A 24,932-nucleotide genomic window follows, 5' to 3' on the forward strand; every position below is an offset into this window, starting at 1 on the left:
CAAGTACAACAAAATTTGACCAACTCCAACTTGGGATTCATGAGAAATTTGTAGGAGGAGGGATTTGACCATTGTGAATGGGAATTGAATGCGCTAGTTTGTCACTGATTGATTTGGCTCTGTTCTTAGTTTTATAGAATACAATGGATTTGCTCATAACTGAGTTGAAGAAATAGTGTAAGATAATGTATTGAGGTTGGGATTTGCTTCTAGGCAGTGGAATATTGTAAAAAAAGACCATTTTCTACCTTGGTGACTTCATCTAAGAAAGGATTGAACCCATCTAATTCATCTTTGCAATTAGGATATTCCACCTGAGAATCAAGGTTGCTAGGCTGCAAATTTGTAAAGCAGCTTGAAATGTTAGATTTGTAATTGGAGTCAAACCCAGATATAAAACCAAACCCAAACCTAAGGGTCTATTTGGCTATGAGAATAAGAATATGGGAATACGAATACATATTCTAGAATTGTTATTTTAGAATAGAAAATAAGAATATGTATTCCTATTCTTGTTTGGTTCAGTTAGAACTTGATGGGGAATTCATGGACCCAAAAAATTATGTTTTCTAAAATAAATAAAACTGGAATAGGAATACGTATTCCAATTCCGCCTATTTAAGTGGAATTGCAAATGCTTGTTTTTGGGCCAAAATTGGATTATGTATTCCTATTCATGATTCTGATTTGGTGCACCCAAACAGAGAACTTGAAATTTTATGAATTTACATATGCCTATTCCACTCATATTCTTGCTACCAATGGGACCCTAAATGAGTTTGAGTGTGGATGATATTGGTTAGAGGTTGGTAATCCCTGCATGTAGTCAGAAATATCAGTTTTGAGTCCATGAGAATTCTGTTTATCCAGAGTTGTCAATGGGGATGGAAACTTGTATACTTCACTATGAAATTTATCATTGTTAGCATATGATACATTGTAAGAAGTTGTGTTGATATTGCACTTTGATGGTCATGAAATGACATGTCGTAAAACCAGACCATTCCTGGGCTTATTGGATTCATTTGGGTAAGGATCTTGAACATCTGGTTCACAAATGCATAAATTTTGTAATATTTTGGGTTACGATACACCAAGGATGGAATCTCTTCCTAAGCTTAGCCTATAAGGCTGAAAATTGAACTTGGTAGAGCATTTTGAATCCATGTCATCCTTGGTCAAGTCTCAAATACTATTTGTATTGGAAACATGTGCATATTTGAGCTTTGAATTGATGCTCTTGTGATGTACACCTTTGCGGTCCGATTTCTTGCTCCAATGAATATTCTAGAAGTTCTACCGTGGGAAGCTTACAGAACAAGAGGAAGCTTCCAGATGAAGTTAGAAGTATTTCTTTGTTATTTTATGTGATCAAATAATAAACATATCCTTAGCTAAATTAGAAAAAACCAATAAGAAGAAATAAATTAATGTTAAGAAATTAATTAAAAAATAAAATAGCTTCTAAATTTTAGAATTTAATGATTTTGATTGAAAAAATTAATAGTCAAGAGTCTAATGAAAACATTAGTTCCTTGCCTATATATAGGCAGGGACTAACAAAACAAATTTGCCTTCTAAAATACTAGAACCCTTATGTATATTTCCTCACCGATTCAGAAAGGAGAGCCTCGTACAACTATCTTTATAAATGTACAAGCTAAATAATTTGTTATCTTTGGACAATGTGAGTAGTGTGATTGATGGATTCAAATTTTATTTTACTTGTTTCATTGAATATGTTGTGGTCTTTGTGGAAAAAAAAAATTGAGAGTAAATTCACTGATAATGTCCCCTCTTTAGATTGAAGAATGGAGCAATAAATTCCATCATACTCAAGAATTTTGTTGACTCAAAAGAACAGGGACATCTTTAGGACTGTGCTTGAGAGATTATATATGGCAGAGGGCAGATGCGTGCATGATATCACTAGCCAATTTTTATTAAATGTCATTCATATGGCTCTCTTCAAGTGCAAAATATCTAAGCAAAGAAAATTTGAAAGAAACTCTTTTCTAGCAAATGCCTAGTTCAATCAGGAATGCAAAGTTTCTAGGAGAAAGCTAATGGAGTCCAAAGAAACCATCCTTGACGTTAAAGTTTACAAGAATATTCTAAAGAAGAAAAAAAATGATTTTATGGTCACAAGGAGAGAAGAGTTAATCTTTCTTAGGAAAAATAGCCCCAAATCAAGATGATACAAAAGTGTTGGATCACTAGCAAGTTTAAACTCAAAGGCACAATCCCCTATGATATCATGCTTTGTGAAGTAGGAGCTATATCTATTGAGGCTCACACTATGGCCCACCTCATTAGCTATCTTAAAAAAAATGAAAAGATGGAGGCAACTAGATGGCCTAAAGTGGTCTTTGAGGATACTTTGTGTAAACACAAAAGGACTTGGATGCAATGAAACATCAAATGGATAAGCAAACGGGATATCCATTTCAATGCATGCCCTGCTAACAATAAAGAAATAAAAGCATTTGTTATGAAGAGATTTCATAAGAGAATTTGGGAAAAGGGGATTGGTAGGAAAAAGTCTTACTACATCAACGAGTTCAACCCCACGTATAACCAACACCAAAAGGAGTATATAGAGGCCAACATACCTTGGAGGGTTAAGACACTCCTTGCACAACTAAGGACCAACTCCCATCAACTCCAGCGTGAGATTGGGTGGTGGAAGTAACCAAAAGAACTTTGGGAAGAGACAATTTTCTTGTTTTGCAAATCAAGGAAGGTAGAAACCGAGAAACACTTCATTTTGGAATGTGAGGCATATAGGGACAACAGGGTCAAATTCGTAGATATCCTATCCGACAACTCATGGTACAACCTATTCAGTAAACACAACATCAAGAAGTTTGGTGTACTCATCATCAACCTTCAAAAAAAGTGAACCGAACTAAGTTGACATAGGAGGTATAGTGTTCCATAGGACGATACAATCTCATCTAATCTAATCTCCCAACTCAAAGGTAAAAGTGTCGAGAGAGAAGCCAAACCACTCGAGCCTTTGCACCGAGTAGAATTTAGAAAATTGAATTGGCTTAAGAAACTTACAAGCATATGCACCCGTAGGCGGAAGGTCAAATTCCACCATTCGTACCTTCATGTTAGGCACCTCTGCAAAGTTGACAGCGTACGCTAACTGTTTGACAAAATGCGTCGAAGAAACTGTTCAATCACTGTTTATAGCTTTCTATTTGCCGCAGTTGAATCTTTCATTATAACCGAGCAAGATCTAAGAACAACCACTTCTTCCTCCACCACAAACATATGCATTACTGAAGAATATACGTGTCATCTGCAAAATGTGAAGGTATTTGCAGGGCATGTGAACTGTTTTCCAGAATGCATCAAATAAATCGTGGTCTCTTGGAATGCTCGCCAGTAATGCACCAAAGGGGTTTCTTTTTCTTGTTTATGCGAGATAGACATCGTTCCAAAGCACAAATAGTGTCGTATTAATGGAGATAATAGAAAAGAGCATCAAAAGGGCGTGGAACAGTCAGTTTAATGGAGATAGAGAGAGAACACAACAGAGCCACATGAAGGAGCTGCATAATCAAGTATTAACTCTTCTCCAGCATTACTGTTGCCTTCTCAAGTTTTCTAGGAGGAAAGGAAATAACAGATTAAATACATAGTTAATAGAGGGCTAGTGCACTTCTTACATATAGAGGTTTATAGCAAGTCTTTCGCTTCAAGCAAACTTTGGATGATAGACTTAATTCATACACTAAACTTTAAAATGTATTTTCCATTTTATTTTCATAAATATTCAAAGTAGCACAAATCTTGATGAAGGTCAAGAATGAGGAGATGGTCACCCTGGTTAAGAATAGGGATCGGGAGCTGGTTTAATTGTTTAATTCAAATAAAGAAATAAACTTGTTTGATGCAAATATAATCTGCAAAAGAAGTTTGGTAAATTTACTTGATTAACTTATCATGGAATCATTTTCCTAAGATATAAGAAGAAATGGAGGATGTCATGTTACATAATCCAATGCTATTAGAATTCCAATACATGAATAATATTATATAAAAGATTTTATATTAGTCAAGTAGTTTTTTGTTTTTAAATTTTTTAAAGAGGGGTAAATGCTTTGATATGGAGCTATGAATCAATGACGCCCCAAACGGGAGACCTCATCCCCATTAGATTTGAACCTTGATGGCAAGGGTAACACCTCAACACCTTTACCATCACAACATGCCACTATTGGCTATTCGTCAAGTAATTGGGATTTAAGTAGGTTTATGTTTAATTTAGGAAACAAACATTGGACTAATATTAAGAGAATATTCAGATACTTCGTGGAAGTTTTAAGAGAAAAATTTTTCTTAAGAGTATTTTTAAAAAAATCTTTCAAGAATTAAAAGGATCTTAAATTTGCAATGTATGAGAAAAGTAGCAAAGGATACTTAGATGTTCCATAAGAAGTCTTAGAATAAAAATAGATTTTTTGTTGAATGGTGATAGAAACATTAATAAATAGGATATTTGACTTATCTTATAAGGTTAAACCTACCCTCTTTCATAAAAAAAAATCATTCACAAATTAAAGATTAGAAATAAAATTAAAACTGTCAACTATTAAATGAAAACATTAATTCTTTGCATTTTGGGAAGCTTTTCCAATCCTTTAGCTGTAAGAATGAACTAAGTAGCCTGTTCCTACCTGTATCTATCCAGCCAAAAAAATCTAAACTTTACTGAAAAGAATTAGGAAAAAAACTAAATCCCTCCTTGAAAAAATCTACACATTTAAATTCTAATATTAATATCACACAATTGGATTTGCTGTGGAAAAATATCTCCTACTTGTCGATTGATGGGCTTAAGGGGCTTTCTAATGAATGGTTAATGATGCACAACACTAAGTGAAGGTTTTACAAATGGGGTTGCAAGCAGAGTGGGTTTTATGATGGAGGAAACTCAGTAGTCAAGCACGCTCGAGCTGGAGTAGTACTGAGATATGTGACATCTCAGGAAGTCCTAGTGCTTCACCTTTATGAACATCACCTAGATCCAATGAATGCTAAGTGTTCTATTTTTTCTCATAAGAGATGGATTTATGTGTGAATTACTACTCATGAAACATAGGTCAATGAGTTTGACTCAAAAACTATATGTTAAATTCTGATAACAATGTCAGAAAATCTAAATTTTGATAGCTACATAAATGCTTCCTCTATCCCTTTATTGAAGTATAACATCTAGTTAAGTTATCACATTCATTTAATAGAAGAGAAGTACCATAATATTTTCTGAACATTTTAATTAACAGTAGTAGTATATAATTTGCTTAACATTTCAAGCTCACCATTAGTTACATACGCATCTATTGGCAATTTGTAGGAGTATGTGAGCAAGTCCATCAGGCTTACAAAAGAAAGGAGAGTGATCCAATCCTTCTATCTCGTATACCATTTGTGGAGGATTCTCTTCAATCATTTTTCTTTGAAATTTCTTTGGAAATAATTTATCTTCTTTGGCTACAATGTAAGCTCATCGAACTCGTCCATAGTTTTCCTTCGTGTAGGAAACAACTCCTTCCCAACACAGAGATCTTTTGAGGAGAGAATCAGTCAAACAAATATCCTACATCAATTTCATGATACCAACCAGTCAATCAAGAAATTAAGTGTATTACACACTTGAGCCAAGGAGTAGTTTGATTTCAATGGTTTACCGAAGAGGGTGTGTTTTGTAATAAAAATTCTTGTAAAAATTGTTTGCCAAACTTTAAGGATGTGGATTTTTTCCCTTCTCCACTCGCAAAGGAATATGTGGAGTCTCCAAATTTTCCAAGACCAGACGAAATCTATAGATGCAAAATAAAATAAAATTAGAAATATAAAAACTAAATTGAAAGTAAGATAGGTTTTAAATATAAACGGTATGCTAAAAAGAATATAAGAACTATCTGTTTAATTGGTCCATTTTTATCTATAGAAATGGTTAGTGTTTGCTTTATTTTTCTTGGATAATTATTTAAGATGTCAAATGGCATAAATTGTGTGCTAGATTTGAGGTTTACATTAGAGAATCCAAAGTGAATTCTTGTAGGTTTCACTTCTCTCATTTGTACCAAGATATCAATAAGTGAAGATTGATGCCAAGATCTTCTCTTCAAACAACTAGTTCAACCGTTTTTGCAACTGTCAGCTCCACCATCCCATTTCTAATGCACCGTCCAAGCCAATGATTCACATAATTAGCGACAATTTAAATTAGTTTTCTATAGATTGTTTCGTATTTCACTTTGCATTAGAATTTCAATAATACTTACTGTTACAAGCAATAAATTTCTTAGTCCATCTCTACCGCAGGTTTCACAAAGTTTTGCATGTAACAAAGGACCAGTCAATAACAGTTCAACTATTGTGACAAGCAGTGATTTTCATCGTAGGTTTCATAGAAGAGTTTTATAGATGATAGTGTAAGATGTAATGATATATACATATGAATGATGCAGCAATAAAATGTTAGTTTTTTTTTTTCTCTACAGTAAAACAGAGCCTCCCCTATTCTGAATATTATCATTTTAATTATTGTGTTGTTGCTATTGTTTAAATCCTACATTTGGTATTAGAGCTGAAGGTGTTTGGAAGATAAGAGCATGGCAAACAATTTGCAAATCCTAGAGTTTGATGGAGTTGATTACCAATATTGGTCAATCAAGATGAAGACTTTTTTTATTAGGAAATATTATTGGGAGATCGTTGAATCTGGATATGAAGAGCCTGTAGATTAGAATACTCTCCAACCTAATGATAGGAGATTGAAGAAAGAAGATGAGAAGAAGAATGCAATGGCATTGTTTCACATTTAGATGGCTCTTGATAAGAGTTTGTTTCCTCAAATTGTTGATGCAAAGATAACAAAAGAGACCTGGAAGACTCTAAAAGATGCTTACCATGGCAATGAACAGATCAAGGTTGTGAAGCTATAAACCTTGAAAAGAGAATATGAGAACTATAAGATGAAGGAGACAGAGAGTGTGGGAGATTTTTGGGTGAGAGTGAAAGATGTGACTCATAAAATGGCCACTTTGGGTGAATCTATTGCTCAAGAGCAAATAATACAAAAGGTATTGAGATCTCTAACCCCAAGATGGAATACTGTAGAAATTGTCATGGAAGAAAGCAAAAATTTAGCTGCCATGGAGTATGATGAATTGGTTGGATCTCTTATATCACATGAGGATAGAATAAGGGACACATCTACCAATGTTAATGAGAAGGCTTTTGCTTCCCAATTGCAAATTTCAAAGAACGATGGTGCTAGTAGCAGTAGTAACAACAACAAAGGCTCGGGAAGGGGCCAAAATCAGAATTTTTCAAGAGGATCTAGAGGAAGAGGAGGTGCTCAAGGAGGAAGAGGTAGAGGAAGATTTGATAAAAGGAACATCCAATCCTATCATTGCAATAAGTATGGACATTTTGAGAGAGAGTGTAGACTAAAATCAGGTAACAATAATGCAAATTATGCCTAACAAGATGAGGATCCTTCCTCTGGTAATTTATTTCTGTGTTATGGGAAAGGTGAAAGTAATGTGAATGATGTTTGGTATTTGGATTCTGGATGCTCTAACCATATGTATGGTAACAGAGAAATATTTTCAAAGCTTGATAATAGTTATAGATCCAATATTACCCTTGGTAATAACAATACTGTGGATGTTGTGGCCAAAGCAGCCATGGATGTTCAGATAAAGGAAGGGAAGAAAAGTGTTCAAGATATTTATTATACTCCCAAGTTGAAGCATAATTTATTGAGTGTTGGGCAGCTATGTGAGAAGAATTATAGAGTGGTATTTGAGAACATGCACTGTACTATCTATGATAAGAATTTTTAAAAAAAAGTGATTACAGTTGTTCCTATGACAAAGAATAGGATGTTTCCTTTGAAGTTTGGTCAAAATGATAATCAACTTGTCATTATGGCTTATGAGGATAAAAGCTGGGGTTGGCATCTCAGGTATGGCCATTTGAATTTCAGTAGTTTGAAGAATCTAACATCAAATGCATTAGTTCTTGGATTGCCTAAGGTTGAAGAGCATAAACAGATTTGTGAAGGGTTTGCAAAAGGGAAAAATTCAAGGGAATCATTTACAAAAGGCAATGCATGGAGGGCCCAATACCCACTTTAGCTTATTCATTCAGATATTTGTGGTCCAATGCAAACACAAAGCTTGGGTAAGTCATCATATTTCATTACTTTTATTGATGATTACTCACGCATGTGTTGGGTATATTTTTTGAAGACTAAGGATGAAGCCTTTGATACATTCAAGAGGTTTAAAGCTCGTGTAGAGAATGAGAAAGGGAACACAATCAGATGTTTGAGAATAGATCGAGGAGTAGAGTTTTGTTCACACAATTTTCAAAATTTTTGTGAGATGAATGGCATCAAAAGACAACTCACAACTGCATACACACCCCAACAGAATGGAGTGGCTGAAAGGAAGAATTGTACTATGGTAGAAATTGCAAGGAGCATGTTACAAACCAAGGGTTTGAACAATTCTTATTGGGCTGATTCAGTTGCTACATGTCATGTCCCCTTTTCAAATAATTAAAAATAATAATCTTTGCTAAGGCAGGCAGGCCCAAAAAGGTGAAGTTTTGGAAAAAAGGGGATAATCTTTGGAAGCTAATGGACTAATAAATGAAAATTATTATTAAAATATGTTTTATTAACCCCTCTTGGATGTGAGTTAGGGTTATGCCCTCTTTTAAGGGGTTCGGAGGCATTCTGGGCTCATTCCAAAACTTGATTTTTGCTCATTTTTTTGTTATTCTTCAGAGGCTGCAAAACTTGTGGAGAAGGAGACCCAAGAATGGGAGTTTTTAGGTTTCTAGGAAGGCTAAGGATGGGAGTTCAAAGCCATTCCATGTGCATGCTCATGCAGAGTTTGCCTTTGTGCTGAACAGTGCAAATTTGTGGGTTTTTAGGTGTTTTTTTGTAAGAGTTTGGTGTTTTCAGTTGAGTATTTCATATCAGTTTGGGTTGTTGCTGTATATCAGACATTTAGATGTTAAAATAGAGCTGAATATATGTGTTTGGTCATGATTATACTTCTATGATAGATTATCAGTGCTTTTGTGTTGTTTTCGGGAGCTCGATGAGCATTGTTTTTGTCCTCCGTTTGGGAGCTATTGTGTAAATGTTATACAGATCTAGAAATGTCATTTTGTAGTCTATTATGCTGCTGAAATTTCTATAAAAAATTTCCACTTTTAGATTTATTAATAATATGTGAAGCTGTGAAGTTTTTGGCACTATTTCCGACATACCCGATTTGGGGTTTATTGAGAAATTGGTGGATCTTTGAAATATTGGTTGTTTGATCTTAAAGATCTGATTAGAGGCTTGAAATATCATATAAAATCAGTAAAGGGACATTTTAGTGGTATCAGAGCTATGATCTTGCCAGCCTGAGGGTTTGTAGAAGTTTGCATGTCAATTTTGACAACTACCCAAATCTTGCATGTCATAATTTATGGTTGCATGTTGCTTCTAATCAGATGCATGTCAAAATTTATGGTTGCATGCTACTTCTAATCATTTTCATGTTAGCTCTTGGTGAATTTGGTGGTTGCATGTTGCTTCAAATCAGCTGCATGTCAAAATCTATAGTTGCATGCTACTTCTAATCATTTGTATGTTAGTTCTTGGTGTTTGAAGAAGTTATAACCTATTGGGGTTACACTCTACTTTATCCAGAATGGACAGGTATAGTACAGAGTCTTAGAGCAAATGATCTTGGACAATTGATATCCAAAGTCAGAACAGTAGAAAGGATGGTTATTTAGACATTCGAGATAAACTTAGGAAAATAAGCCATGACATGTCTGAATAGTTGGTTGAGCACCACTGTATGATGAATGACATGTTGTCCGACCCAACTAAGGTGGATAAGTTGACTGGATTTCTATTTGGCAGATTTTCTCACAGGGAAAATGGCACAATTACCAAGAACTTGCATGAGGAGTTTGAGAAACTAGCTTATAGCTAGGCAGACGTCTCAGATTCTACTCTGCCGTAGGAGGTAGTGGGTTTAGATGATGATTATGAGGATGTTGTTGTGAATGATGGTGAGATACTTGGTAGAGATGAGCATACATTGAGCATTCATGACTTTACCAGAGAAAGAGTACCAGACATAGTTAGATGCTTCATCACATGAGGTTGAGGTAGGTAGAACTTCACATGATTTGTCCAGCTAGCTGAAGGTGAACAAAGATAATATTGTGACTTCATTATCTCATAATGACAGGATGCGAGATATGATAGAGGATCACATTCAAATGTTTCAGTTACAGGGTAGACATAAGGGAGTTCAGGCAAAGTCTTCTTGTGTTGACTTACAAGCGATTAGGGAAGGAATGGGAACGATGAAGTTGAGTTATTTACATCTTCTATCATATTGTGACCATCTTCTTAGCCTTGTTGAAGACTATTCAGATGCCTTGAGGAGGAAGGAGGAGGAAGTTGACAGGCTTTCTCACAAGCTTGAGGACACTCGAGCTTCTTTGGTGAATACTCCATTGGCATTACAAGATTGGGAGAGACATGGGGATAAGCATGGCATGGAATTGAGTTTAGTTTCATCTTGCACTCCTGATACTCAGCTTTCTGCGAACGGTAGATCATATGTGGTCATTGATAATGTCACTAGTTCATCTTGCATTCACATCCAGGATATAGGGACAATGTCAGACAGGTATGTGGAATTAGTTGGTATTGGTCATATTACTCAAGTGAGGAGTTTGCTTGAGTTACCAGCTAATTATAGTTCATGGATATGGACTCGAGATTGTTATATTGGCGTTTGGGATTCAGTTGACTGGAAATCTTTAATACTTTTTAGTAGTAGTTATTGTTTGGCTGCTATCATGGATTTGATTAGTAGATTGCATGGTGTTGTCTTTTCTTGTGCTAGGAGCTTATCCAATGTTGATATTAGTTTTTATACATTGGTGTTGGGTTTTGTTCATATATCTAGTTGACCATTTTTGCTAGAATATGTTGATGATCTTTCATATTTGGTAGTGTGTACAGACGAGTCTCAGGATCATATTGGCATTGATGACATCCAGGAGGATGCAGTGGGTAGTTTTGAAGAGTTAGTTTCCTTGGCAGTTTCTTTTGGTACAGAGGAGTTGGACAACAGTGCTACAATTTTTGATACTCCGTATGTTGATATGAGCTTTGGAGTTGATTCACAGGATATGGATGGTAATGCTCTCGAGACTAGTAACTTTGAGGATACTCCTTTAGATAGTGCACCAGAGGAGGTTTGTAGGAGATAGTCTAGCCAGTGCCATCATGTGTCTAATCAGTTGAGAGTTAGTGAGTGAGACATTGCTATCGCTTGTCATCATTTCGATGTTGTTCATCAATTGTTAGTATTTTATGGATGGGTTTCTCCTACTAGTGATGAGCAGGGAGGTAGTTATCTTTCCTTGATAGAGTTCCACTCTTTATGGGAGGCTTTTCAGATTCTAAGATAGGATTATATGCAGTTGGTAGCCGATAGAGATTATATTATGGAGTGGGGTAGTACAACATATGATGCATTGTTGGCCAAGGAAGATGAGGTGAATGAGCTTACTCAGCAGCTTGAGGTGACTTCTGAGATTCTTGAGAGTACATAGTTGGCTTTCAAGGAGTCACAGTTTCATTTGGCTAAGGTGACCATGGATTTAGAGCAACTACAGTCTTTACTAGATTTTGTATAGTCACAAGCTGTGGTGTCTGGTGATCTAAGGATGTCCATGGTCAAGATTACCAAAGATAGTGGAGACGGAGATGCATCCATCCTTGATACTAACATTGGCATATCAGGTTCATCCCCACTAAAGTCAAGTTCAGTTGAGTTGGGTGTTGTAGTAGATTGTTGTGGTATGCTTGACATGGTGGTGACCTCTAGTACTAATGGCACAAAAATTAGAGATGTTGTATCAAAGACCATGTGTGATGTTGGTGAGCTGACAGTTGGCATGGTTCCTGCTAGTAATACTACTCCCTTGGCGATGTCTTTAGAGGTATTACTTAGTTCCAACTTGGTTAGTGATCGATTGTAGTTAGTTACATCTGGATTGCAGTCTGAGCCACTGACTGAGATTGGCACATTCTATCAACATTACATTGTGAGGTATGCTCATCAATTCACCTTTGATGACCATGTTGATGAGATGATGATACAGAGATGTATTTTGGTTCCTAGTGCTTATCATCAGTTATGGGATAGTTTGACACCTTGAGATGAGAGTTGTGATGGGCACATGGCGATAGGTTTTGCAATTGACAGCTTGATAATACATGACTTAGAGCAGGAGTTTTGGAGTGATGCTTTAGTGGGTGTTGTTATTGATTCTACTCCTTTGGCTATGACATCTCATGACTTAGCTGGTGATCAATCACAACGGGTTGTATCAGTTGTTCATGGTGAGCTGTTGACTGAGGTTGGTTTTTTTTATCAACATTATATTGTACGGTATGTACATCAGTTAGCATTTGATCCTTGTGTGGAGGAGTTGATGGTAGGAAAATTTGGTTTGGGTTCCATTTCTTGATGTTTATCTTGTGATGGATTTTCACCATCAAGGGTGCATGGAAGTTATGGTTATGAGATAGTGGCCAATGATCTGTAGAGTTGTGTTGACTGCAAGAGTTGTACAGTGTGTAGATTCTCCATACTTGGTATAGTTTCATTCGGGAGCATTCACCATTGTTGCAAAGTTGGATTGTACATTCCTTCTAGGCCAATGGGATGCGTTGATGGTATTTACTATGTTGGTAGTTTGATTTGTCCACTTTACTTGGGTTTTGGTGTTCTAAGAGTTTGTGTCTCGTGGGTTTCTGACTATGGAAGTTGTGACTTTGGAGTTTGGTTGAGCAGTAATTGTCAGTTTGATTATGGATTCCTCTTGGTTATATTGCAGAGGATATTGCAGGAGCCTGTGTTAATTGACAATAGTATAATTCATTACTACATTTGGGATCCAGGTGGATTGATTGGTTTATTGTTCAGCCATTGCTTGAGGACAAGCAATATTTGGAAGGGGAGGACTTGTCATGTCCCATTTTCAAATAATTAAAAATAATAATCTTTACTAAGGCAGGCAGGCCCAAAAAGGTGAAGTTTTGGGAAAAAGGGGATAGTCTTTGGAAGCTAATGGACTAATAGATGAAAATTATTATTAAAATATGTTCTATTAACCCCTCTTGGATGTGAGTTAGGGTTATGCCCTCTTTTAAGGGGTTTGGAGGCATTCTGGGCTCATTCTAGAACTTGATTTTTGCTCATTTCTTTGTTATTCTTCAGAGGCTGCAAAACTTGTGCAGAAGGAGACCCAAGAATGGGAGTTTTTAGGTTTCTAGGAAGGCTAAGGATGGGAGTTCAAAGCCATTCCATGTGCATGCTCATGCAGAGTTTGCCTTTGTGCTAAACAGTGCAGATTTGTGGGTTTTCGGGTGTGTTTTTTGTAAGAGTTTGGTGTTTTCAGTTGAGTATTTCATATCAGTTTGGGTTGCTACTGTATATTATACATTTAGATGTTAAAATAGATCTGAATATTTTATTTGGTCATGATTATACTTCTATGATAGATTATCAGTGCTTTTGTGGTGTTTTCAGCTATTTTGTGTTGTTTTTGGGAGCTCGATGAGCATTGTTTTTGTCCTCCGTTTCGGAGCTGTTGTGTAAATGTTATACAGATATGGAAATGTCATTTTGTAGGCTGTTATGCTGCTGAAATTTTTATAAAAAAGTCCACTTTTATATTTATTAATAATATGTGAAGCTATGAAGTTTTTGGCACTATTTTCGACATACCCGATTTGGGGTTTATTGAGAAATTGGTGGATCTTTGAAATATTGGTTGTTTGATCTTAAAGATCTGATTAGAGGCTGGAAATATCATATAAAATCAGTAAAGGGAAATTTCACTACAACCGTATATATTCTCAACAGGAGTCCTACAAGTGCCCTACACAAGATGACGCCATATGAAGCATGGTATGAGAAAAAGCCTAACGTAAACCATTTTAAAGTTTTTGGTTGTTTGTCTTATGTTCGCATCCCTGATTAGAATAGGCAAAAGCTAGATGCTAAAAGTGAATCATGTATTTTTGTGGGCTATAGTGAGGAAAGCAAAGCTTGTAGATTATTCAATCCTATTACTAATAAGATTGTTGTTTCAAGAGATGTGATTTTTGATGAAGGGGGAGTTTATGGTCATCAAAAATAACATGTTGGAAAGCCAAATCAGTTTTGGATGATGATGATATTGCTGATAATGATAATGAGCAGCCAGCTAATGGTTCTATTTCAAGAGCACCAAGCCCACCAAGAAACCCCTCACCAATCCCAAGAGCAAGTCCATCCTCAAGTCCTCCAAGGAAGGTAAGAAGATTGAGTGATATCTATGAGAGATGTAAAAATCAATAACATGAAGAAGATCCAATAGGTGAGACAGTAAATTTTGCATTACTTGCTAAAGCTGATTTTGAGCCATCATGTTTTGAAGATGCATCTGCTAATGAGGTTTGGATGCAAGCAACGAATGAAGAGATGGATTCCATTGATAGGAATGAAACATGGGAGCTTGTAGATCTTCCACATAAGAAGAAGAAGATTGGCACAAAATGGGTCTATAAGACCAAGTATAATAGTGATGGGAGTGTTGAAAGACACAAGGCAAGATTGGTTGCTAAAGGTTTCACTCAAAGGTATGTCATTGATTATGAAAAATCTTTTGCACCAGTAGCAAGACAAGAAACTATTAGGATACTAATCTCTCTTGCAGCTCAAAAGAAATGGAGTATTCATCACATGGATGTGAAAAGTTCCTTCTTGAATGGGTACTTAGAAGAAGAGGTATATGTGGGACAGCCACAAGGTTTTGAGATTCAAGGAAAAGAAGATTATGTCTACAAGTTGAAGAGGGCTTTGTATGGCCTCAAGAAAGCACCACGTGCATGGTATGCAAGAATTGATGGATATTTTTAGCAGAATGGCTTTCAAAGAAATAAGAGTGAACCCACCCTTTACTACAAACAAGAAGATAAAGATATTCTCATTGTGAGTTTGTATGTTGATGATTTGTTATATATGGGTAGTAGTTCAAAGATGAAAGATGAATTTAAAGTTTCTATAATGAATGAGTTTGAGATGAAAGATTTAGGTCTCATGAAGTACTTTCTTGGCATGGAGGCTTATCAAGGTAAAGATGAAATTTTTATTTGTCAAGAAAAATATGCAAAAGATATGTTGAAGAAATTTGATATGGCTGATTGTAAACCTCTTTCCACTCCAATTGCTCATGGAGTTGCATTATGTAGAGATGATGGTGCTGAAATTGTTGATGAGACATCATACATGAGCATTGTGGAGAGTTTGATGTTCTTAACTCACACAAGGCCTGATATTGCTTATTCAGTTTCATTGGTTTCAAGGTATATGACAAATCCATCAGAGGAACATATGAAGGCAACCAAGAGAATTTTGAGGTATGTGAAAAGCATGGTAGATTTTGGCATTCACTATTCTTCTAATAAGTTTGAGCTTGTTGGCTTAAGTGATTCAAATTGGGGAGGTTGTTTGGATGACCGAAAATCTACATCTGGTAATTGTTTTTCTTTGGGTTCTGGTTTAATTACATGGAGTTCAAAGAAGCAAAGTATGGTTGCTCTCTCTTCTACAGAAGCAGAATATGCTACGGTCACTTCAGCTGGCACACAAGCTTTATGGCTTAGAAAGCTTCTTGAAGAAATTGGAGAGATATAGGTTCAACCTACTGTTGGAGTTTTTTTTTAGATGTTAAAACAGTGCTAAAACTACTAAGTGACAAAAGGCTTAATACCTAGATATCAGTACATACACAACCTAAAGAATAGCCAATTCTCATTGTCACTTGCATATGCAAAGTACTAGGACCCAACTTCAACAAAACCTCAGACGGTTTTCTACTCTTTTGGCTCTGTAAAAACCAGGACGGGTGTACCCGAGGATGGTCCAAAAATGGAACAATTGTATGAGAATTATTCTTAGTTTCATTTTGATTCTCATTTCTAAATCCTCAAACATATACATAACTCTTACCAAATTGGTAAACACATCCCTTGAACAGATATGGCCAAGAAATCTTCTATAGATCTGCAGATGTTTTCAACAGCAATGGCTAACTGAAGCTAAAACATTCCATGCAGGCAAGTGCTGGCCAACTTTGAATATCTTACAGGAAATAAAAGTAAAAATTGATTTTATGATGTATTTTGAAAAAACCAGTCATAATATACTTCTCTTTTGGCTGAAATACTTTCGATCAGTGCCTAATCCATTGGGGTTCAGAGTCTATAGTAAATTCTTAGATCTAATTTGTTGCTTTGCAACAAATTCTTATCAGCAATTCTTATCAGAATTTATCATTCAAAAATCCTTTTCAATACCTAAGCAATCTCATCACATTCATCAGAGCCCTTATTTAATCCATTGAATTAACAACAATAAAAAATGGATGTACAACCCTACTATATTGCAATCAATTGCATAAGCTTTTACTCACACAACATCAAGGTAGCTAAGTATTTAAAAGGAGACAAAATTCAGAAAGAACTGATATGGGGACAGTTCATAATTTGTATTCATTTCCTTTGAAAATGGTATATCCTTTACAATAGACCCAGAAAGACCTTCAGAAAAGAAGCACAGTTCTTTCTACATTCATGTATTCTCAGAAATTTTGACAGAAAAGTATACTACAAACTTGCTTTCCAAATGTTTGGACCAAAAACAGGACTAAGCACAATACTTAGTAAAAATAGAATTCGGACCATTCTTTAGCCTTGGGATCTCACTTAAATAGTGTGAGATGCAACAAGCTTCAGGCTAAAGAAGGTGATAGGTGTCCTTTCAAAAGAAAGACAAAAACAAAATAACAGAAAGATTAACAACATTTCTTGGCGGGTCCCTTTCTGTTATGCTTCTGAATTGTTGAGACAAGAGCACGATCTGACCTTACAATCATTCTTCACTTTCGGAGTACATACCCATGAGGTCTGTAAGTGATGTATCATCTTCTGTTACCTGCAAACTCACTTTAACCTGGGGATTTTCCATGTCATCATTGCTGATTACAAGGGTAACTATTACTTTTGCATCTTCTTCCTCATTGTCTCCTGACATCTGTTCACTAAATTGATTTTTCCACTTATTAAAAGTATCATCATTTGGCCAATCAAATTAGAGTTTCTCTTTGTATCTTTATTAAAGAATTTGCATTTTCCTCTAAATCATCAAATTCTTTTCTCATAGCAGTATAATACAATTGTACTTTTACCAGCTCCTCGTTTGTCTTTGCCCAAAACCAATGGCTAGTATCACTGATGATGTTTATTATTCTGTTATCAAATAATTTATCCATTTCCTTTTTCCATTTTTCTTTTTCCTTTACTGTATCAACAGATTCTAAAGCACAAGGAAATAGGGTGAATTTTTCAGCAAGATATTTTGAAAAACAGAGTATCAATCTTCTCTGTAAAGAATCTCTTTCATTCTCAAAATTTTCTAACTTATTCAATAAATCAAAAATATTTTCAACTTGATGATAAGGCATTTGGACTGCAGATATACATATAATTGTAATATCATTATTTCTCTGTCTCCATTTCTGTGCAAGAGAATTTAGTCCATCCTTTTCTTTATTCAACTCATCCATGAGGGTTACAATCCTTGTCAACTGATCATAAAAAGTTGACCATTGTATTTTATCCCTCAAATATGTCACACCCTGCTTCCATTTCTCTTCCTGCTAATTTCTAAATTCTATCTGCCACTCATGTAATTTGGTTTTTTTTGCTTCAAATTCCTCTGCAGTATAGAATTGGGTCTTTCAGGGGTGTCAGGTATTTCAATGATAGGGGTTAATCCAATAGATGACTGTGGAGGATATGCAATTCTCAGTGTACTGGATTCTGCCACTTTCCTTTTTCCAAGTATCTTCTCCAATTGAGATACCCTGTTTTCCAGCTCAATTCTCCTTTTTACCTCTTGATTATAAGCATCCACCACTATTTCATATTTACTGTGCATATCAATAATTTCCTTCTCTTCTCTTTCTGTAGTGGCCAAGGAAAATTTAGAATAATCCACATTCATGTGGGCTGCCTGTACATTTGAAGTATCAGCAACTCTCCTTACAATGATACTCCCTGTTAGTCCTGAATCATCAGGCTGTGATGAAGTAGTCCTGGATCCTCTTCTCAGGGACCACATAACAAGGGTAGCTTGATCATTGTTGAATGTTGTACCCAAGAATTCCTCTTTATTTGGGTCCTGTAGTCCTAAATTATTTGATACAGAATTAAAAATTAATGCATCAGCAATATCCCAATTGGGCAATAATAAAATATTTGCATTTTTTACCATCTGTCTACCCTCATCAGGGGTTATATTCTAGAACTCTTGCATCATTTGTTCCTTTATTTGATTTTTAATGGAGGCCTCATCCATTTCTGGATGCTCTGTTTTCATATTCTTACACCTTTGCTCAAAAATGTGCATGTTTACCCTCCATGCAAACTGATGGAAAGCCCTAGATCTTACAAAATTGTTATCAGACAAAAAATGCTGACTGGCTTGTTCCAAAACAGGGTCCAATTCCCTTCCTCTGAAATCTGCTACAGTTAATTCAAAACTTGGCACAGGAGGTTCCTGGGGGTTCCCTTCATCAATTTCTGCTTGTGTAACAAAAATTTCTCCTTGTGACCCCATTTGTTCAAATTGCTCATTGGTGAGCTGCTCTTCCTCAATTCTCATTGGAGTTTGAGAAGGTGAGTAACCTTCATCAGGGGATTCTTCTTCCCTTATTATTTTTCTTCTTTTGGGAGAAGGTTCAGGGGGTCTTTCTTCCAGGACAGTACTGGTAAATTCAACTACCTATTTTTCTTTGTGTACAATGGGCATCTGCTGTCGAACAATAGTATATCCTGTCTTCTTTCGTACCACCAGTGGACCCATTCCAATGTTGGGGGTGAAACCCAATTTTCTCATAACCTCTCTGGCTTTATCTGGAAAAGAATCAATAAAATGTTGTTTCTTCTCATTCATTACTTCCATTATCTCAGAGAAAGTACTCATGAGCTTATTTATCTTATCTACATTGGTTGCAGCATTACTAAGAGGACTGTAATCTTTGTCAAAACAATTAATAAACTCCAAAACTTTTGAATAGACTCTCCATTTTTCTTTCTTTATTTATTTCTCATGGAGAGAATATTCATTTCTTATTATATCTTCAGGAAAACAGAACTCATGCTGAACTGGACGAAGCTTGATTCTAAGTCTAAGAGCAGAGTTAAAGAAACCTTATGTATCATAAAAATGAGCATGAGACACTGCCATCTTATATTGATCCAAAATTTTGTGGAGAAAGATCCACCCTTCTTTAGTTATCACAAATTGGTGGGCTATAGTGCAAGTAGGAAAAATTGATCCTGTTCCCCTTTTGTGCAAAAAGGCCTCCTCCACTCCTCCCAACTGCCACAAAAATTCAGCTATCCCTACCTTTAAAGGTACCTGATAGGGTAGTACATGGGGTGCTCCTTTGAATCCATAGACCCTAATAACAGTTGAGACTGAATATGGGATAATATCTCCCCAATTATGTGAAACTTTTAGACTATGGGGTTTGTCCATAGGCCTAACAAGATGCATTAGTGCCTTAAGAATTCTGGGATTATCACTCAATATGAGGCATCTTAGTTTGGAGGCAAAGTGCCTATCAAATCTAACAAAGCTAGCATTTTCTGCTTCTCAAGTCATGTCTACACTCCATAATTGGACGGGCAGTGCCTCCCCCTCTTGTTCCCTATTTAAAACCATTTATTTACCAAAATAAGTGGCCCCTTTAAAAAGAAACATATGCATCAATAGGGAGTATTGACCCCAAACCTTTTCCACCTTACCCTTTGCAATCCCCACCAATCCCTGGTGAATCTCATTAGCCAAGTAAGATACAAAATCAAAAATTATTTCCACACCAAAAGAGGAGATTTGGGTGATCATATACATGAAGCTCACCGGAATAAAATCTTCTTCGCCCTCTCTGAAGACTCTGCACAGGGTCCTATATATCTCTACTGCCCTGGCATTAAAGCATGATTTCTTGAATGGTTCTTTAGAAGATGATGTTATGGTTGGGAGGCCTCCAATCCGGCCTATGTGGGCTTTCAGTGCACCTTGTCTAACTACATCCCTTTTGGACATATATTCTTTTTCTAACTCTATCAAATTAATGGGCACATGATACATAGTGAGAGGTCCCAGACTGAAAACCTTCCTAATCTCCTGGGGACTGATGGTAACTAAAGCCTCACCATCCATTCTTCTCACTACCTTAGTGGCTTGGTCATAATTTTTCGCTATAGCTTCAAGCAGGTCAAAATCCATAAACACACTGGGGACAACAAGCTTTCCAAGATCAAAATTCCATATATTGGCATGAGGGGCATATAACTTCCTTTCCGCAAACCATTTTTTGAATAAACTCAAACCAGTTTGAGAAGTTTGAGCATCCTGAACCCAATTACCCTTATCATACAATCCATCAGCTATCCTTAGCCTAGGGTTCAGTGAGGTTAACCTCTTAACTTGCACTGTTTCTACAGTAGACTCAGGAAGCAACTCAAGCAAATCATCATGGACATTTCTATCCAAGTAGTTTATTGCACCTGAAAATCCCTTCTTCGGAGGCATCTTGGGCTATCTTTTTAGAACTTAAAAGCTTACAAAGATTATGGTAGTATTACTTACTTGAATTCTATCTCTGTTTTCCTCTGTATTCCTGCAAATTTTTCGCGAACAGACAACTTGACAATTTTATCAGACCTTGGCACGTTTTTCTTTCAGTAATGGCTTCTGCACAAGAATGGCTCCAAATCGTTGCTCGCGTGAGATGAAACTGATGAAATCTCTCTGTATTATACTCTATTTTTCCTCACGGACAAAGCTTTCTTGTCTAATTAATATAGAGAGTGGCACTACATTTTTCATTTAAAACTGCATCGTCGATCTTCAAAGATCCTACGATCATGTGGTGCAGAGAGAACAACTAGGAGTTGTATTTTCCATGTCAGTTATTTTACCTAATGAGAACTTGCCACGTACATAATTCTTTCTTTGATGGCATTTATATTTGGACCCACTGACGACTAAGAACACGTGTCAGCATATCACTACTTCGTTATGCATAAAGAACGAGCACCTTGCCATAGCGAAGCGGTGACAATCATTGATCTGATCCAGAAATGATCGAAAGATATGCTATAGGGCTTCTTAATAAGGAAGGTGGCGGGCCCAACTCACTATGTCGCTATAATTATCTCCCTTGCAACTCTTCATAGTGAGGAGATGACAGCCGTTGATCACTTACCAAATCAAAGGTGAGGAAAAAGCACAGGATCTCCTGATTTATATTTGTTATGTCGCATGGCTTAACAAGCATGCAACTTGTCATAGCGAGGTAGCGAGCTCCATTGATCCACTTCAAGCTGACGTTCAAGATTTTTTGTACATTTAGTTAGATAGGCATTAATGAGAATCGAATCTCTGCATAGTTGGCACATGTCAAAATTTACCATAGTCATTTATCATTCCACGTCACCAAAGATCTTGCCGATCTTTTACCATTTTACGGGGCCTCGCTAACTCGCTAATGGTGAAGCACCTGAATTTTTCGATAGCGAGGTAGCGAGCTCCGGCACTTAAAAGGATTCCGTGCTGGAAAATGCAAGGGTTACCCAGTAATCACTTCTGTCAATTAAAACTGATTTTGACAACGGTATTTATGACTGGTCATGCCACTTGGTGTAATTATGATACAAGCAAGATGCAATGTCATCATCTTCAGATTTTCACGTGGCCTCGCTACTTTGCTAACGACGAAGTGCCTGATTTTTCCAATAGCGAGGTGGCAGAACGTCCAGAAAAACCATCATTCTGGCTCTTATGTTAGATATTCTAGTGGGTCCCTATCCTTTTTGGATGGTAACTTGCAAAGTGTACCTGCACAATAAATCATTTAATAAGCAAATCTTCGATCGCCGTATCTTCACTTTACGGTCCCACCTCTTAAAATACTCAACGCTCGTTACCTCGCCATACTTAATAAGCATGCAACTTGTCATAGCGAGGTAACGACAATGGTAGATCTAGTCGGATCTGACGGTTGGGACAAATAGGAAGAAAGGTAACCCGGGAGAAAGGAAAAGGAATACGACAGCATATTCGTCTCTTTTGAAAATTCAAAATTTCACGCCCAAAAATTTATGAATAGAGATGATATAGGGTTTACATGATGATTATTTCTTATGGATGGATTATCCAAAACCCTATGCTTCACTTAGGAATAGAACATTTGACTTTTCTATGATTTAACAGAAAACTTCTACTACACAAAAAGTCAGACCAACACCTACTATGATTTTTTGTGACAACATAAGTGCCATTAAATTGGCCAAGAATCTGGTTCATCATAGTAGGACCAAACACTTTGATCTGAAACAACATTTCATCAGAGATTTGGTACAAAATAAAGCGGTTGAGTTCAAGTACATCAACACAAAGGAGCAAATCGCAGACATCTTCACAAAGGCAGTTACAAAAGATCAGTTTTTGGTACCCAGAGATCAGATTGTGAGTCCTCTCAGCATCAAGGGGGAGTATGAAGATTAATGCTTAGATCTTCTCTTCAAACAACTAGTTCAACTATTTTTGCAATCGTCAGTTCCACCATCCCATTTCTAATGCATCGTCCAAGTAAGGGATTCACATAATTAGCGGCAATTTAAATTGGTTTTTTGTAGATTGTTTTGTATTTCACTTTGCATTAGAATTTCAATAATACTTGCTGTTACAAGCAATAAATCTGTTAGTCCATCTCTACCGTAGGTTTAGCAAAGTTTTGCATGTAATAAAGGACCAGTCAATAATAGTTCAACTGTTGTGACAAGCAATGATTTTCATCGTAGGTTTCATATAAGAGTTTTATAGATGATAGTTGTGAGATGTAATGATATATACATATGAATGATGCAGCAATAAAACGTTAGTTTTTTTTTTCTCTGCAGTAAAACAGAGCCTCCCCTATTCTGAATATTATCATTTTTATTATTGTGTTGCTGTTGTTGTTTAAATCCTACAATAAGAAGCACCATAATCCAACTCCAACCAGTTGGAATTACAATAAGAAGCACCATATTCAAACCAGAAGTATAATTCCATCTGGTAAGAGATTCAGAATGTTGAAAGAGTTTTAGAGTTTAAAAGATTTCTCTTTTATGAGGAATGCGCGGAAGGAATTTGGCACCATAGTTGTGGGTCTCATGCGGAATGCATGGTTCCCATAGGGAATGTGCAGGGGTCTCCCATTAAGGATGAGAGAGTCCAAATATAGAGCTTAGGATTTGTCCTTTGGTTTATCTTAGGTTTTCTTTGGAAAAAGGGAAGAGGGCTCTGCATAGGGGCCAGGTTTTAACTCCAACAAAAAGTTTTTTTTTGGAGAGATTTGAATTCAATCCTTCATTATTGTTGTTATGGATGTTTCGTTGTTGACAATTTTTTTTGTGTGTTTTCAAAGGTCTCTCTTTGTTTGTAAGTTCTAATCTCATCTTGTATTTCTTTGTCTTGTTGTACACGATTTCACTTAGGGTTCTTTCAAAATCCCCTTCTAATTCATATCTATGATTAAAAAATTGTTTATCTAATGAAAAACAAAACATTGGCAAGTTCAAAAAGATTTAGAAATAAACCCCTTTCAAACTATCAAAGGCTGTCGATCCGCTGAGGGCCATCAGTGCAGTAACAAAAACAACAACAACAATTTTATGTGGAAAGCACTCCATGGTGTATGTCAGATTGAAGCCACCTGCGCTATGACCAACGAGTATCACCTACACAAATTTTTGTCAAGCTACCTGTTAATATCAAACTATTTTACAACAAAAACTCTTATTTTTTATGTCTCAAAAATTAGTATCTCTTGATACTTTTTTCTAAAGACCGACCAATATCACACCTGATGGTTGGAAGGCATATCAACAAAGAAATCCGTGAGAGGTTGATTGTACTAATCTATTGTGGAAATATGATATGCATCAGTGGGATCAATGCCTTGGCCGGCCATGTCAAGGGAAGAGATAGTATGGCCATCTTTCTTAAGGAGGTCTGCAACTTTGTACCAACACCACCCACCAAAGTAGGCTCCATGAACCAACACAAAGTAGAAGCTTCTTGAATCACGTGCCATCACTTTAGCTGCTATTATTCTCAAAACACATCTGCACCTAGCCTTTCGTAGGCTCTTATCACTGCAGTGCTATGTGCAATTATATATTTGGACTTTGTCCTTTCTTCTAAGTTCTTACAAAGTTTGGTCTTTTATTTGTAAAAATCTTCGATGCCATTTGCAATGGTGAATAGAGTTTCGTCTTCACTGGCCACTTGCATATCAAAGTCTATGTTGGTCAATTGCTAAGTAATGAATGATGAGGGTTACTCTTTGATAGACACATTATCCACTACTTTTAACCATTTACACCCGAGTATAAATTCTGAAGTTCAAGAACTTCAATATAGGTACACCTTCGGTGTAAATACTGTTTTGTTTGGACTTTAGCCACATCAGACAATTTCTATGGATATTTGATTTTTTATGACTGGTTTCTCACTTCTTTGAATGATTTATGCCACGTCTTCCTTTTTAAATTGGCTCTCCATTTCATAAGACGGCTAAATGGTGGATCCTCATTGAATGCAAATCACGCATGGATGATGATAGATGAAAATGTGGCTGTTATTAGCGAAACTAACATCTCCAAAACAATGAGCTTTATGATAATTCTTTAT

General features: G+C 36.3%; 2 pseudogenes across 1 annotated transcript; both read right to left on the reverse strand.

Annotated features, from left to right (window-relative positions):
- Positions 1 to 209: 209 nt before the first annotated feature.
- Positions 210 to 3,288, reverse strand: LOC149565298 (uncharacterized; annotated as a pseudogene).
- A 1,978-nt stretch (positions 3,289 to 5,266) lies between these two features.
- Positions 5,267 to 24,453, reverse strand: LOC149565299 (putative methylesterase 11, chloroplastic; annotated as a pseudogene). Its single transcript, XR_016361489.1, has 4 exons — positions 24,103 to 24,453; positions 23,837 to 23,977; positions 5,706 to 5,837; positions 5,267 to 5,614 (listed from the first exon to the last, which is right to left on the reverse strand). The product of XR_016361489.1 is annotated as a putative methylesterase 11, chloroplastic (transcript).
- Between the last annotated feature and the right edge of the window lie 479 nt (positions 24,454 to 24,932).

This window comes from Cupressus sempervirens, chromosome 3 (genome assembly GCF_028749045.1).
Source record: "Cupressus sempervirens isolate cs-2001-9-10 chromosome 3, ASM2874904v1, whole genome shotgun sequence".
In the NCBI taxonomy this organism is placed as follows: Eukaryota; Viridiplantae; Streptophyta; class Pinopsida; order Cupressales; family Cupressaceae; genus Cupressus; species Cupressus sempervirens.